This window comes from Tamandua tetradactyla, chromosome X (genome assembly GCF_023851605.1).
Source record: "Tamandua tetradactyla isolate mTamTet1 chromosome X, mTamTet1.pri, whole genome shotgun sequence".
NCBI lineage: Eukaryota > Metazoa > Chordata > Mammalia > Pilosa > Myrmecophagidae > Tamandua > Tamandua tetradactyla.
The window spans coordinates 88,167,405-88,181,600 of record NC_135353.1 but is presented as its reverse complement, the minus strand read 5'-3'; the positions used below and the strand labels follow the sequence as shown (position 1 = coordinate 88,181,600).

Sequence of the window (14,196 nt, the reverse complement as noted above, 5' to 3'; positions counted from 1 at the left end):
TGTGATCAAGAGTGGTTGTTAAACTGGATTAGGTGATGACATGTCTCCACCCATCTGGGTGGGCCTTGATTAGTTTCTGAAGTCCTATAAAGAGGAAACATTTTGGAGATTAGAGTTTCAGAGAGAGCAGAGAATGCTGCAGCATCATGAAGCAGAGAGTCCATGAGCCAGCGACCTTTGGCAATGAAGAAGGAAAATCCTTCCCAGGGAGCTTCATGAAACCGGAAGCCAGGAGAGAAAGCTAGCAGATGATGCTGTGTTTGTCATGTGCCCTTCTAGTTCAGAGAGAAGCCCTGACTGTATTTGCCATGTGCTTTCTCACTTGAGAGAAAAATCCTGAACTTCATGGGCCTTTTGAACCAAAATATCTTTCCCTGGATGGATGCCTTTGAACATTTCTATAGACTTGTTTTAATTGGGACCTTTTCTCAGCCTTAGAACTGTAAACTAGAAACTTATTAAATTCCCCCTTTTAAAAGCCACTCCATTTCTGGTATATTGCATTCTGGCAGCTAGCAAACTAAAACAAGATAGAACACAAACATGACTTACAGTGAAATTAGAGATCCTCAAGAGGACTCTCAAAAGGATTTGGAAAAAGACCCATGAATAACTTCTTAGGCACAGGAGACCACAGTCACAGAAAGTGCCACTGAAGAATTTCAGACCTCTAACCCTGCTTCTAATCTTAACAAAGACCACCAAGAGGTAGGTCCAGAAAATGCAGATACAGTGAAAAATCAGAAAGTCTAGATGAAACAAATGATGGGAAATCTCCAAATGATAAAACAGAGTATGAGAACATCAGTTTTCCAAATGGAGAACAAAAGCATTTCCCTTCAGAAAGTCTGGGTGAAGAAGTCTTGGATCCTGATCCTAACTGTTCTCCAAATGACAAGGTAGGAGGAGCAGATGCATATTTAAGGAGCAGCTCTGTAAATCTCCCTGAGGAAGCAAATGACAAAATTGGAGCTTCACAGGTTGCCACTTGCTCTAGACTCCCAGGATGCCCAGGGTCCTGATCATTTCAGTGCAGGGCAGGAGAGCCACAGCACACTGAGGAATTGACTGTTGGTGTCAAAGCTGTTTCTTCAAAAAGAAACACAAAAATTGAAAGAAAACAGTGAGAATGCACAAGATGTAATAAGAAAGATTAATAGAATGGATTTTTGGAGTCATGGATTCATCTTTCTTGTATTCCTGGCTGTGGTTTTGATTTTTGTTTTGCTAGGCTCTATTAATACTACTATTTCTCTCAGGCACAGCAGGTATCCAGAAATCCAGCTTTGAAGGCCTTCTTGGTCAGTTCAACCAATTGGAGGATAAATTTCCAGGCCAGAGTTCCTTCATCTGGCAAAGAGGATGTAAGTTTCTACAGAAGAACCTCAATGTTTCAAACCCCACAGAGCCAGCCACCATCATATTTAGAGCAACCTGAGAAGGAAGAGAGACCCTGAAGTGTCTGAATCACTATATTGTGGTTACCTACATCTCTTCCCAGAAAGTCTCTTGTGTTCACATTGTTGGAGCTGGAAGAACCTTGCAAGACAGTCATACAGTTAAGCTGTTGGTCAGCATAGAGCTGAGTTCTGGATTTGAAAATGGCCAGAAGGTTGCCATGGTACACCACTTTGAATCCCTTCCTGAAAGGTCCACCTTGATCTTCTATGAGTAATGTGATTGTGAGAATTCAGCTTTTAAAGATATGGCCCTGGTCCTGACTATTTTACTAGAGGAAGAAACACTAGAAGCAAGTGTAGGCTCAAGGGAAACTGAAGAAGAAGTGACAGATTTGCTCTGGGCTTTGTTTACTAACTCTGAACACTCCTTCAAACACATGGATTCAGGTGAACTGAGTAGGCTGTGGGGCTGTGTTTCACACCTGGTCCTGCCTGTTCAGCCAATGAGGAACATAGAACGATTGGGGTGCCTTTTAATAAGATATGCATAGAGTTCATTAGAAAAGGCATAGATTTATTTTAAGAAGTTAGCTTCAAAGCCCTCCATTTATCTGGAAGGAGGTTGAAAAATTTGAGGAAATATCCTGAAAAGCACAAAGTATCTTATTTTATAATTTTTGTCATTCTTTGCTTTTTGTGAAATTTTTCTAATCAAAGTATGACAATGCTAAAAATAATCCTGGCATTTCCCCCTTAACTTTCAAAAAATCAATTTTGACATATAGCATAGTGTACATAATTAAGGAATTTTGAAAATCCAAAAATGTGTCAAGTCATTGCACAAAAAAATATTCTTATTTCTCAGATTAACTACAGAGTGATTTTTTTATTTTCTTGATTGAGACTGTAATGAGACTTTTTGCTCAGTTTTGGACTCTGACTAAAGCAATTACATTAATAAAGCAATGATATTTTTTAGAAAAAAATTTCTAGCACATATTAAATATTTTTAAAACTCACTTTAAGAACTTGGTTATGCAACTTCATCTTATACTAATATGCACTTTTGAGTAGTATGAAAAAAGGAAATATGAAATCAAATATTTAATGCTTATTATATATAAGGTACTATGATTATATTTCATTAATGAGCTGAGGTAAAACCCTCTGTACTTAAAAAATATTCCTAAAACTTGGAAACGAGGAAATTCTTAAAAACCTTTACTTCAGCTTTCATGAATGATTTAGGATAGTGATTTTCAAATTGTGTCTAACTACAGATTTAAGTGGAACAAAGAGTTTCACTGATAATGAAGTTTGAAAGCTACTTACATGGGAAAGCATCTTAGAAGATAGGAAATGAGTAGAAAAAAACAAATGTATTGAAATTTATTAGTAAGGAGAATGAGGATGGCATATAGGTTTATTGTATTGAAGTGCTATTTATGAAAAATACTACAGATGAACAGTTGAATATGTAAACTAATATTTACTGGCATGTTTCTGGTGCTTTTGTTAATTTCTATTAATCATCATTTTAGTCTGGTGAAATTTTATAATTGTGTAGTGTTCTAGTTTGCTAGCTGCCAGAATGCAATATACCAGAAACAGACTGGATTTTAAAAGGGAATTGAATCAGTTGCTAGTTTACAGTTCCAAGGCTGAGAAAATGTCCCAATTAAAACAAGTCTATAGAAATGTCCAATCTAAGGCATCCAGGGAAAGATACTTTGGTTCAAGAAGGCCAATGAATTTAAGGCTTTTTCTCTCAAGTGAGAAGGCACATGGTGAACACAGTCAGAATTTCTCTCTCATCTGGAAAGGCACATGGTAAACACGGTCAGAGTTCTTCTCTCATCAGGAAGGGCACATGGCAAACACAGCATCATCTGCTAGCTACTTCTCCTGGCTTTCTATTTCATGAAGTTCCCCAGGAGGCATTCCTTCTTCATCTCCAAAGGTCACTGGCTGGTGGACTCTGCTTCTCAAGGCTATGTCATTCTGCTCTGCTCTCTCTGAATTGCTCATCTTCCAAAATGTTTCCTCTTTTATAGGACTTCAGAAACTAATCAAGACCCACCCAAATGGGTGTAGACATGCCTCTAACTAATCCAGCTTAACAACCACTCTTGATTAAATCACATCTCCAGGGAGATGATCTAATTGCAGTTTCAAACATACAATACTGAATAGGGATTAGAAGAAATGGCTGCCTTTACAAAATAGGATTAGGATTAAAACATGGCTTTTCTAGGGTACATACATCATTTCAAACCAGCATACATAGGATGAGAGTTTGTGTGCCCTTTAAACAGAGCACATTTTGGTAACCAATTTGACACATTTTATATGGGCATGTTGGCATGACTTTACAGATCTCTGCCGTGCAGCAACGGAGCATTATATAATGCAGTTCATTTTTAGACCAGCCAGTCAGAAGTAATAATTAAAGAAAAGCAAGAAATATTGTCATTTATGAAGGAAAACAAATGGTAGATAGATTCTTAGAGGTATTAAAGGCAAATATCAATTGTTAGAATGTGTTCTGTGATTGTAAAGCATTGAGAACGGTGTTTATAGAGCCAGCCATGGTCAATTTGCATGTGAGCTCTGAAAGCAAAACTCTTGTAAAGTGAATGTTGTTGACCTAAAGAAGGGTCTCTTCCATTACATGCATATCTAGGGATGATCACCGTGATTCTGGAATGTTTCTAGTAGGTTGGGCCTCTTTATTCCCATGAGAGAAAATATATATATTTACATATATAAGAAATCATATGAAGTGATTAAAATATGGAAGAATTTTAGGAAAGACTAAGAAGACATAGGGATCTTCACTGATACTAAAATGAAATCACAAACATATGGTAGAAGAATCTATTTGAAAATACCTGTCACAAGAGAAACATACATCTGTTCTAATCAAGGCCTTAAGTTGTGTTCAATTGAGTGTGGAGACATACAGAAAGGAACAAGACTTTGTGGAGGAATCTTCCAATAGATTTGAGAAAATATCTGAACAAAAAGCATAAGGAATATAATGTGTCAATTCAATATGAAATTAGAGGAAGTGAAGGAAAGATCCATATACCATATTCAATTTTTTTCTGTATGTCTGATTCATAGATGATATCATTATATTACATAAAACCAAGGTGTCTTATAGGACTATTAAGTTGACCTACCAACTTCTGTGATCCAAGCTTTATAAAGAGACCCATATGTAATTCACTATCTGGTTTCTACTAGAGACTCAGATCACAGTTGAAACAAAGATTCTTGTTGCTTCATTCAGTTGCATATGGTTTTTCATTTCCTTTCAATATAATTTGGAAAAAGAAATTTCTAAAAGCCACAATGCTTTGATTGTTTCGCCTTTGCTACAAGCAATTTTTCTTCCATGTATGAGTGCAGTTGAGACTGCTTTCAGCTGACTGTCCATTATTTCAAAAATCATTTTAAGAAGAAGCAATACATCATCTCTGATGAGAGACCAAGATAGACTCTGGGTCTTCTCATGAATGAAATGATTATTTCAAAGCATAAAATGATACATTTAAAAAATGTACATAAATAACTAAAATTTATTGTCTGATAATAAATAATTTAAATAAATATATTTTTTAATTTTAAATAAATTTATTTAAATAAATAAATTCAGACTATTTTCCATTGGATTATTTCTAATTTTATATTTTTCACATTTTCTTTAGCATATCTTTGAAAACAATAATAGAAAATATTCTTGACTTAAAAAACATTTGTGGGCCTTTTATACCATATACGATACCTAAAGATCAGCTTTTAATTATTATCATAAGACAACTTTTATTACATTGTATATTAACATAAATTGTTTCTTGAATAACACCAGAGATGTAAAAGCAATTGGTAGAATCAGAAACTATCTCTGGAGTGGGATGTGTTCTCCACTTTAGGATAAATTTTATGTTTCCATTTAGTTTCCTGGGGTTGGCAGAGATATTACAAAGTGTTCATAACACTGAATGGTGGTAACGCTATTTGTTTCTGTTTCTATTTTTTAATTGATAAGTAATTGAATTTGAATGCCTCATGGCTTATGGTGGCTAATGAGGCTCAGCATGCCTATGACCTATCATTCTCTCAGCTAATTACTCAGTTGAACGAGGCTAGCCACTGAGATGGTTTTAACCCTCCACACAGTTTTAATTTATGCTTTCATCTGTTAGGAAGGAATAATGAGATTTGATGTTAAAGTATCACAAAGAAATATGGCATGTGAAAGTGGTAAATAAGCAAGATGATCTTCACCAGCTTATCTATATAACTTGCATATATCTGATCAAAATTTTTATTTAGCCTATACAGGTCTATATCACTTTAAAAACTGCTAAATAAAAAAAAATATATAAAATTTATGTCTGATTAGGATTTTCTCCTGACAGGAATAAACCTTTATCCATACAGAGTTTGTTTGTGGATAAGTACTTTCATATAGCAACATGAACACCTTTTCTTTTATCATTTAATAATTAAACATAGCAATTTGAAAAAATAAACCAGTTAACCTTTCTAAAGAGCCTTCAATGTATCATTTTTATAGAAGCAATTTTTATCTGTTTTTCAAGTTGTGTGTGGTTAAATTTCAATCTTAATTTTAATGTTTTGTACACTGGTCTGTGCATAATATACTTCATTTTAAAAATGTATTTGTTATTACTGCTGCTTTGCAATAAATATCGAGAATGGGAAGCATCACTCCTCCTACTTCATTCTTCTTTTTAAACACGGCTTTATCTTTTGGGTTCTCCTACCATTACATGTAATTTTTTTCTTTTCAACAAGTACATGTTTTTGGCACAAGGACACACATATAGACCAATGGAAAATAACTGAAAGCACAGAAAGCATTTTCCCACCTTTATAGCCAACTGAAATTGTACAAGGTGGCAAAGATCTTTCAACTAGGAAATAATGGTCTCTTCAACAAAAGATGCTGTGAAAACTGGATCTCTGTTTCCAAAAAAGGAGGAACAGTACATCACACTATATACAAATCCAACTCAAAATGGATCAAAGACATCAACTTAAGTGCTATAATTATCAAATTACAGGAAGAAAATGTGGGAAGCAACTTCATAATCTTGCATTAGGCAATGGTTTCTTAGAATATACACTCAAAGCAAAAGTAACAAAGGAAAAACTAAACAAATTGGTAGTCACGTAGTTTAAAAACTTTCTTTTGTTCCTCACAGGATTTTATCATGAAAGTAAAGTGACAACCAATACAAAGGTAGAAAATATTTGGAAACCATATGTCCAATAAAAGAATAATGTCCAGATATATAAGGAAATTCAACTGCACAAGGAAAAACAACCTAATAAAAATGTGGGCAAGAGACATCAACAGATATTAACCAAAGAAAATATACAAATGGCCAGAAAGCACAGGAAAAGATGCTGAACATAATTAGCCATCAGAGAAATGCAAATTAAAAACATAATGAGATACCATTTCACACCCATTAGTATGCTGCTATTAAGAAATTGAAAAGTAACAATCATTGGAGAGGATGCAGATAAATAAGAACCCATTCTTTGGTTGTCAATGTGAAATATTGGAGATACTGTGGAAGAGTATTTCATGGTTCTATAGAAAGCTAAATTTAGAATTACTGTATTATCTGAAAATCCCACTACTAGATATATACTCATAACAATTGAAAGCAAGAACTCAAGCACATATTTGCACAGCAGTGCTCATAGTGAAGTTATTCATATTTCTCAAAATATGGAAGCATCACAGTGTCCATCAACCAATGAATGGATAAATTAAATGTATATACATACAGTGGAATATTATTCAGCCATAAAAAGAATGAAGTGATAATATATGCAAAAACGTGGATGAACCTTGAAGATATCTGATTTAAAGAAATAAGCCAGATACAAACCCACAAATATTGTATGATTTCACTGACATGAAATAATTAGAATAAGCAAACTCATAGAGTCAGAATCTAGAATGTAGGATAATAGGTGGTGGGATATGTACAGGGAATGAGAAGGTGTACTAGTTAGTGTTCTCTAGAGAAACAGACCCAACAGCAGATATCTGTAAGTGCTATGAAATTATATGAAAGTGTCTCATGCAGCTGTGGGCATGCATGAGTCCAAATTCCATAGGGTAGGCTGCAAATTGGAAACTCCAAAGAAAGTTTTTGATGAATTCCCTAGGAGAAACTGGCTGGCAGAAGTAGAGAAGAAACCTCCCTCCTCTGACTACTATGTTATCATTTCTCCTTTTAAATCCTTCGACTTATTGGGCTAAATGTCTCTTATTGCAGAAGACACTTTCCTCAGTTGATGGTAGCTGAAATTAACATAGACGCAATCAACTTACTGATTATTTAAATCCATGAAATGTCTTTGCAGCAACAGTCCAGTGCTTGCTTGAACAGACAACTGGGCACCGTTACCAGGTTAGGTTGACACTGGAAACTAACCATCACAGAAGATAAGTCTTAAAATATCCATGGTTTCTATTCACTCTGATGGGCATGTTTTTAAAATATTTTTATTGAGATGTCTTCACACAGTTCTTCCCCTAAACTATACACAATAACCAATCATATTTACATTCAGCTTCTTTCAGTGTACTCATATTGTGCTATCAACAAATAGTATTGTACTATCAATTTCTGAATTTTTACAATCAGTCTTGCTGCACATTCCATATTCCTTCAGCACCAAATGCCCAATTTCTACCCTCTTTCTATCACCTGATAACCTGTGTTCTTGATGTACCATTTTACATTCCCACCAACAGTGGATAAATGTTATTCTTTCTCCACATCTTCTCCAGCACTTGTCATTTTCTGTTTTTTTATAATAGCCATTCTAAATGGTGTGAGATGATATCTCATTGTGGTTTTGATTTGCATTTCCCTAATAGCCACTGAAGTTGAATATCTTTTTCACATGCCACTTAGCCCTTTCTATTTCTTCTTCTGCAAAGTGTCTGTTCATGACTTTGACTCGGTCTTTTACTGTTTTTTTTTTTTTTTTTGAGTTGTGGAATCTCTTTATATACTCTGGATGCTAAACCCTTATCTGATGTGTTGTTTCCAATTATTTTCTCCCATTGCATAGGCTGTTTTTTTTTAATTTCCTGATAAAGTTCTTTGATGCACAGAACTGTTTAACCTTGAGGAGGTCCCATTTATATATTTCTTTTTTCATTGCTTGCACTTTGATCTGGGAATTCACCTCCTACTACAAAATTTATAAGACATTTCCCTTCATTTTATTCTAAAATTGTTATGGTCTTAATGCTAATGTTTATACCTTTGGTCCATTTTGAGTTAATTTTTGTATAGGGTGTAAAATACATATCCTCTTTCATTATACTACAAATAGATATACAGTTCTTGAAAAAGCATTTATTGTAGAGGTTGCTCAGTCTCAGATGGATTGACTTGATTGCCTTATCAAAAATCAATGGTCCATAGACCAGAGGGTTTATTTCTCAACACTCAATTTGATTCCATTTATCATTATATCTATCTTTATACTAGGGCCATGCTATTTTGACTATCATAAGTTTGTAAAATGCATTAAAGTCAGATAGGGTGAGACCTCCCTCTTCATTTTTCATTTTTAGATAGTTTTAGCTACTCAGGGCATCTTGCTCTTCCAAATAAATTTTGTTATACATTTTTCTATTTCTGAAAATTAAGTTATTGGGATTTTAATTGGTATTGCATTGAATCTAGAAATCAATTTCAGTAGAATTGACATCTTTACAATATTTAGTCTTCCATTCCATGAACATGGTATGCTTTTCCATTTATTTAAGTATTCCATATGCTTTTAGCAATTTCTTGCAAATTTTTATGTATAAGCCTTTTGTATACTTAGTTAAATTTATTCCTAAATATTTGACTATTTGATTGCTGTTATAAATGAATTTTTTTTCTTGATTTCCTCCCCAGATGGCTGATCACTAGTGTATAGAAACACTACTGATTTTTAGGTGTTGATCTTGTACAATGACACTTTGCTGTACTCATTTATTAGCTCCAGAAATTTTGCTATAGATTTTTCAGGGTTTTCAACATATAACATCATGTCATCTGCAACAGTGAGTTTCACTTCTTTCTTTCCGATTTAGTTGCCTTTTATTTATTTTTCTTTTCTAATTGCTCTGACTAGAACTTCCAGCACAATGTTGAATAACAATAGTGACAGTGCACATCTTTTTCTTGTTCCTGATCTTAGAGGGAAAACTTTCACTTTTTCCCCATTGAGGATGATATTAGCTGTGGGTTTTTCATACATTCCTTTTATCATGTTGAGGAATTTCCCTTCTGTTCCTATCCTTTGAAGAGTTTTCATCAAAAAAGAAGTTGAATTTTGTCAACTCTGTTTTCTGCATCAATCAATATGATCATGTGTTTTTTCTGCTTTGACTTATTGATATGGTGTATTACATTAATTCATTCTCTTGTGTGGAGCCAGTTTTGCATAATGGGAATAAATCCCACTTGGTCATGGCCTATGATTCTTTGAATGTGCTGCTGGATTCTATTTGCAGGTATTTTGTTGAGGAGTTTTGCATTTATATTCATTAAATTGATTGGTTTGTAATTTTCTTTTATTGTAATATCTTTGTCTGACTTCAGTTTTAAGGTGATATTGGCTTCATAGAATGAGTTAGGTAGTTTTCCCACCTTTTCATTTTTTCACAGGAGGTTGAGCAGTGTTGCTACTAATTCATTCTTGAATGCTTCTAGAATTCACATGTGAAGCCATCTGCTCCTGGACCTTTATTTTCTGGGAGCTTCCTGATAACTGATTCGATTTCATTAACTATGATTGGTTTGTTAAGGTCATCTCTTTCTTCTCTAGTCAATGTTGGTTGTTCATGCCCTTCTAGGAAGTTGTCCATTTCATCTATGTTGCTTAGTTTATTAGAACATAGCTGCTCACAGTGTCCTTTCACTACATCTTTCATTTCTGCAGTGTTAGTCATATGTTCCGTTTTCCATTTCTGATTTTATGTATTTGCATGCTTTTTTTTTCTGTCAACCTGGCCAAGTGTCCAACAATTTTATTGACTTTCTCAAAGAACCAAGTTCTGGTTTTGTTGATTTTGTCTATTGTTTCACGTTCTCAATTTCATTTTTTCTGCACTAGTCTTTGTTATTTCTTTTGTTTGCTTTGGGGGTTAAGTTTCTTTTCTTTCTCTAGTTCTTTGAAGTGAACAGATTATTCCTCAATTTTTTCTATTTCTGCTTTTTAATATAGGCATTTAAGGTAAGAAATTTCCTTCTCTGCACCACCTATGTACTTCCCATAAATTTGAATATGTTTTGCTTTCATTTTCATTTTCCTAAAGATATTTACTTCCTGACCCACTGGTTGTTCAAGAGTGTGTTATTTAGCTCCACATTTTTTAAAATTTTCTGGCCCTATGCCTGTTATTGATTTCAAGAAGATGTTTTCATATGATTTCACTGTTTTCAATTTTTTTGAACTTGCTTGGTGACACAGGGTGTAGTTTGTCCTTGAGAATGATTCATGAGCACTTGAGAAAAATGTGTATCCTTCTCTTGTGAGTTTTAATGTCCTGTAAATGTTTGTTAAATCTAGTTTCTTTATCATTTATTCAAAATCTCTGTTTCCTTATTGATACTCTGTCTGGGTGTTCTATCCACTGATGAGAGCAAATAATTGAAGTCTCCAACTATTATGAAGAGGTATCCATAACTTCCTTCAGTGTTATCAGTATTTCTCTCTTGTATTTTGCAGCACTCTGGCTCATTGCATAAATACTTATCATTTTTATATTCTTGTCTATTTGTTCTTTTTGTTAATGCATACTGTCCTTTGTCTCTTTTAATTGTTTTGCTTTTGAAATCAATTTGTTGGATATTAGCATGGTTACCCCTGTTCTTTTCTGGTTGCTGTTTGCATGAAATGTATCTTCCAACCTTTCACTTATAAGTATTTTTGTCCTTGAATCTCAAGTGAATCTCTGGTAAACAGCATATAAATGAACCATTTTTTGTCCATTCTCCCAGTCCATGTTTTTAATTGGGGAATTAACCCGTTCACATAAAGTGTTATTACTGTAAAGACAGTACTTTCTTCTACCATTTTGTCTATTGAATTTTATACATCATATCTAATTTTATCTTTTTAACTTTACTTATAATCTTATTTTCTACACTCTTTTCCAGAATTTTCTCTCCTATCTTTTCTTATCTGTCTGTAGTGTTTCCTTTAGAAATTCTTGTAGACCTGGTCTTTTAGTCAGAAATTCTCTCAGTGACTGTGTATCTGAAAATATTTTAATTCCCCCCCCCCATTTTGAAGGGCAGTTTTACTGGGTATAGAACTCATAGTTGGCAATTAGTCTCTTTCAGAATCTTAAATGTATCATACTGCTGCCTTCTTGCCTATATGGTTGCTGCTGAGAAATGCAAAACACAATCTTATTGATCTTCCCTTGTGTTGATGGATTGCTTTTCTCCTTCTGTTTTCAAGATTTCTCTCTTTGTCTTTGACATTTGACAGACTGATTAGCAAGTGTCTTGGAATATGTCTATTTGGATCTATTCTGTTTGGGGTATGCTGCAGTTCTTGGCTCTGTAATTTTATGTCTTGGGAAATTTTCAGTGATTATTTCCTCCATTAGTCTTTTTGTGCCTTTTAACTATTCTTCTCCTTTTTAGACACCCATAACACGTGTATTCATGTGTTTCATGTTGCCATTCAATTCCCTGAGAACCTGTTCATTTGTTTTCCATTCATTCCTTATATTTTCTTTTGTGTGTCAGATTTTAGATGTTCTGTCATGTAGTTCACTAATACTTTCTTCTACCTCTTCAAATTTAGTGTTGTAGGGCTCCATTGTTTTTCATCTCTTCTATTGCACCTTTCATTATCATAGTTCTTCAATTTGTTTGTTCAAACTTTTGAATTCTTCTTTATGTTTGCCCAATGTCTTCTTTTTATCCTCCCTCAACTTGTTGATTTGATTTCTGATGGGATTTTGCATGTCTGTTCAAACATCCTGAATTACTTGCTTCAAATGGTGCATCTCATTTGAAGTGTTTGTTTGTTCCTTTGAATGAGCCGTATATTTAATTTTCTTAGTATGACTTATTTTCTTGACATCTAAGTATTTAATTCCCTTAAGTAGTTTATTCTGTAGGTTGTTTTCACTTTTTTACCTAGGGTTTTCTTGCTGAATGGCTTTGTTCTCTATTCTTTGACATTCAGTTCTCCTTATTCCAGACCTGTAGCATAGGTTCTGTTTAACTGGTCAGGATTTTTTAGTTCTTGTTTTTATGTTTCTTGCTCTACTTATAGGGAGTCTCTTTTATGAGAAGAGTCTCCTCAGATATTATTGACCCCAGTCAGTTTTTCTGAGACCACACAGGTCCATGTCTCCTGAGGAAAGAGTATCCAGCATCAGTTTTCTCTGAGAGTGAGACCCAGCAAGTTGTCAGACTTTACTATGAGTCCTCTCAACTCCATGATTTTCCTATCCTTCCCAGGATGTTGCACTTATCAGGTTGCAGCTCCCATCTCAGTGTAAAATCATGCAGTGTCTTCACTTTTAGCAGTCTCTCTTTGCTATTTATGTGGTTGAATCAGACTGTGGTAGTAGGCATGCTTTGATTGCCTCTGTTTCCCAGACCTTGGGCCCTGAATTCCCTGAAGAAGGGCCTCCACTTGAGCACCCCTTTTTCTTGAAGAAGATATACCCTTTAGAGAATTAACCCCTCTTACCTGACTAGTTAGTTTATCTCTCTGACTTGCATTAATTATGTCCTTGCTTGGGGCAGTGATGGAGCCTGAGATTTCTTGCAGTTCTACCAAATGAACTATTAAGAAGCAAAAAAGCAAAAGCCTTTTCATAGTAAGACCCCTGTTCCCTAGGTTTGCCAATCAAGAGCTTGAGTTGATAAGTGCTCCCAGGCTCTATGTGCTCCCTTTACTTGGGTTCCAGCCCTTTTCCAGTGCTTTGTGTGGGAGAACTCAAAAAGCCTCTGTATTTTTTTCCATCAGCCCTCTTCTCTGCCAGAGTGAAATCTCAAGGTTTCTTTAATGCTTACTCTATGTTTACCTGTGCTCAGGACCTATATTCAGTAATCAGAATTAGTTAATTCATTCCACAATTGGAGCTTGGTTCAGCTAAGCCCTTGTTAGTCAAGTTTGTTTTCTTCCCCCTTGGGGAACCAGCCTGCTGTGCCTGTGTAGGAAGATTCCCAGCCTCCATGGCTTTGTAAAATTACATTTCTGTGTGGGTTCTCTGTCAATCCACTCATTCCTGACTGGGGTGCATTGCATTTCTGGTCACAGATGTACCACTAGCACATGTTCTGTACAGTTTCTGGCTGTTTACTGGCTGTTCTGGAGGATGAGCTAAATTTCACAACTCACTACCTATGTTTTTCAATCCATTCCTGTGTTGCATACCTTTTTTGGGTGGCACTGTTTGATTAGGCTGTTTCCTTGGAAATGTGACTCAGCCCTTCTAAGTTGGTCTTAATCCCCTTGCTGGAGTTCTTTATGAGAGTATAAAAGGCAGAGAAGCTAAGAGAGAAATGCCCAGAGTCACTTTGGAGTCAATAACCATCAGATGTCACATGAGCTTTCCCATGTAACAGAGGAATCCCAGATGTAAGCAGCCTTCCCTTGAAGAAGGCATGTTCCACTTGATTCCTTAATTTGGACATTTTCATGACTTTAGAATTAACTTGTAGTCTAATGAATTTGCATTGTTTACACCCCATTTCTG

At 35.0% G+C, this 14,196-nt stretch overlaps 1 pseudogene; it reads left to right on the top strand.

Moving 5' to 3' along the window:
- Positions 1-543: 543 nt before the first annotated feature.
- LOC143671917 (torsin-1A-interacting protein 2 pseudogene) lies at positions 544-1,951 on the top strand (annotated as a pseudogene).
- The last annotated feature ends 12,245 nt before the right edge of the window (positions 1,952-14,196 follow it).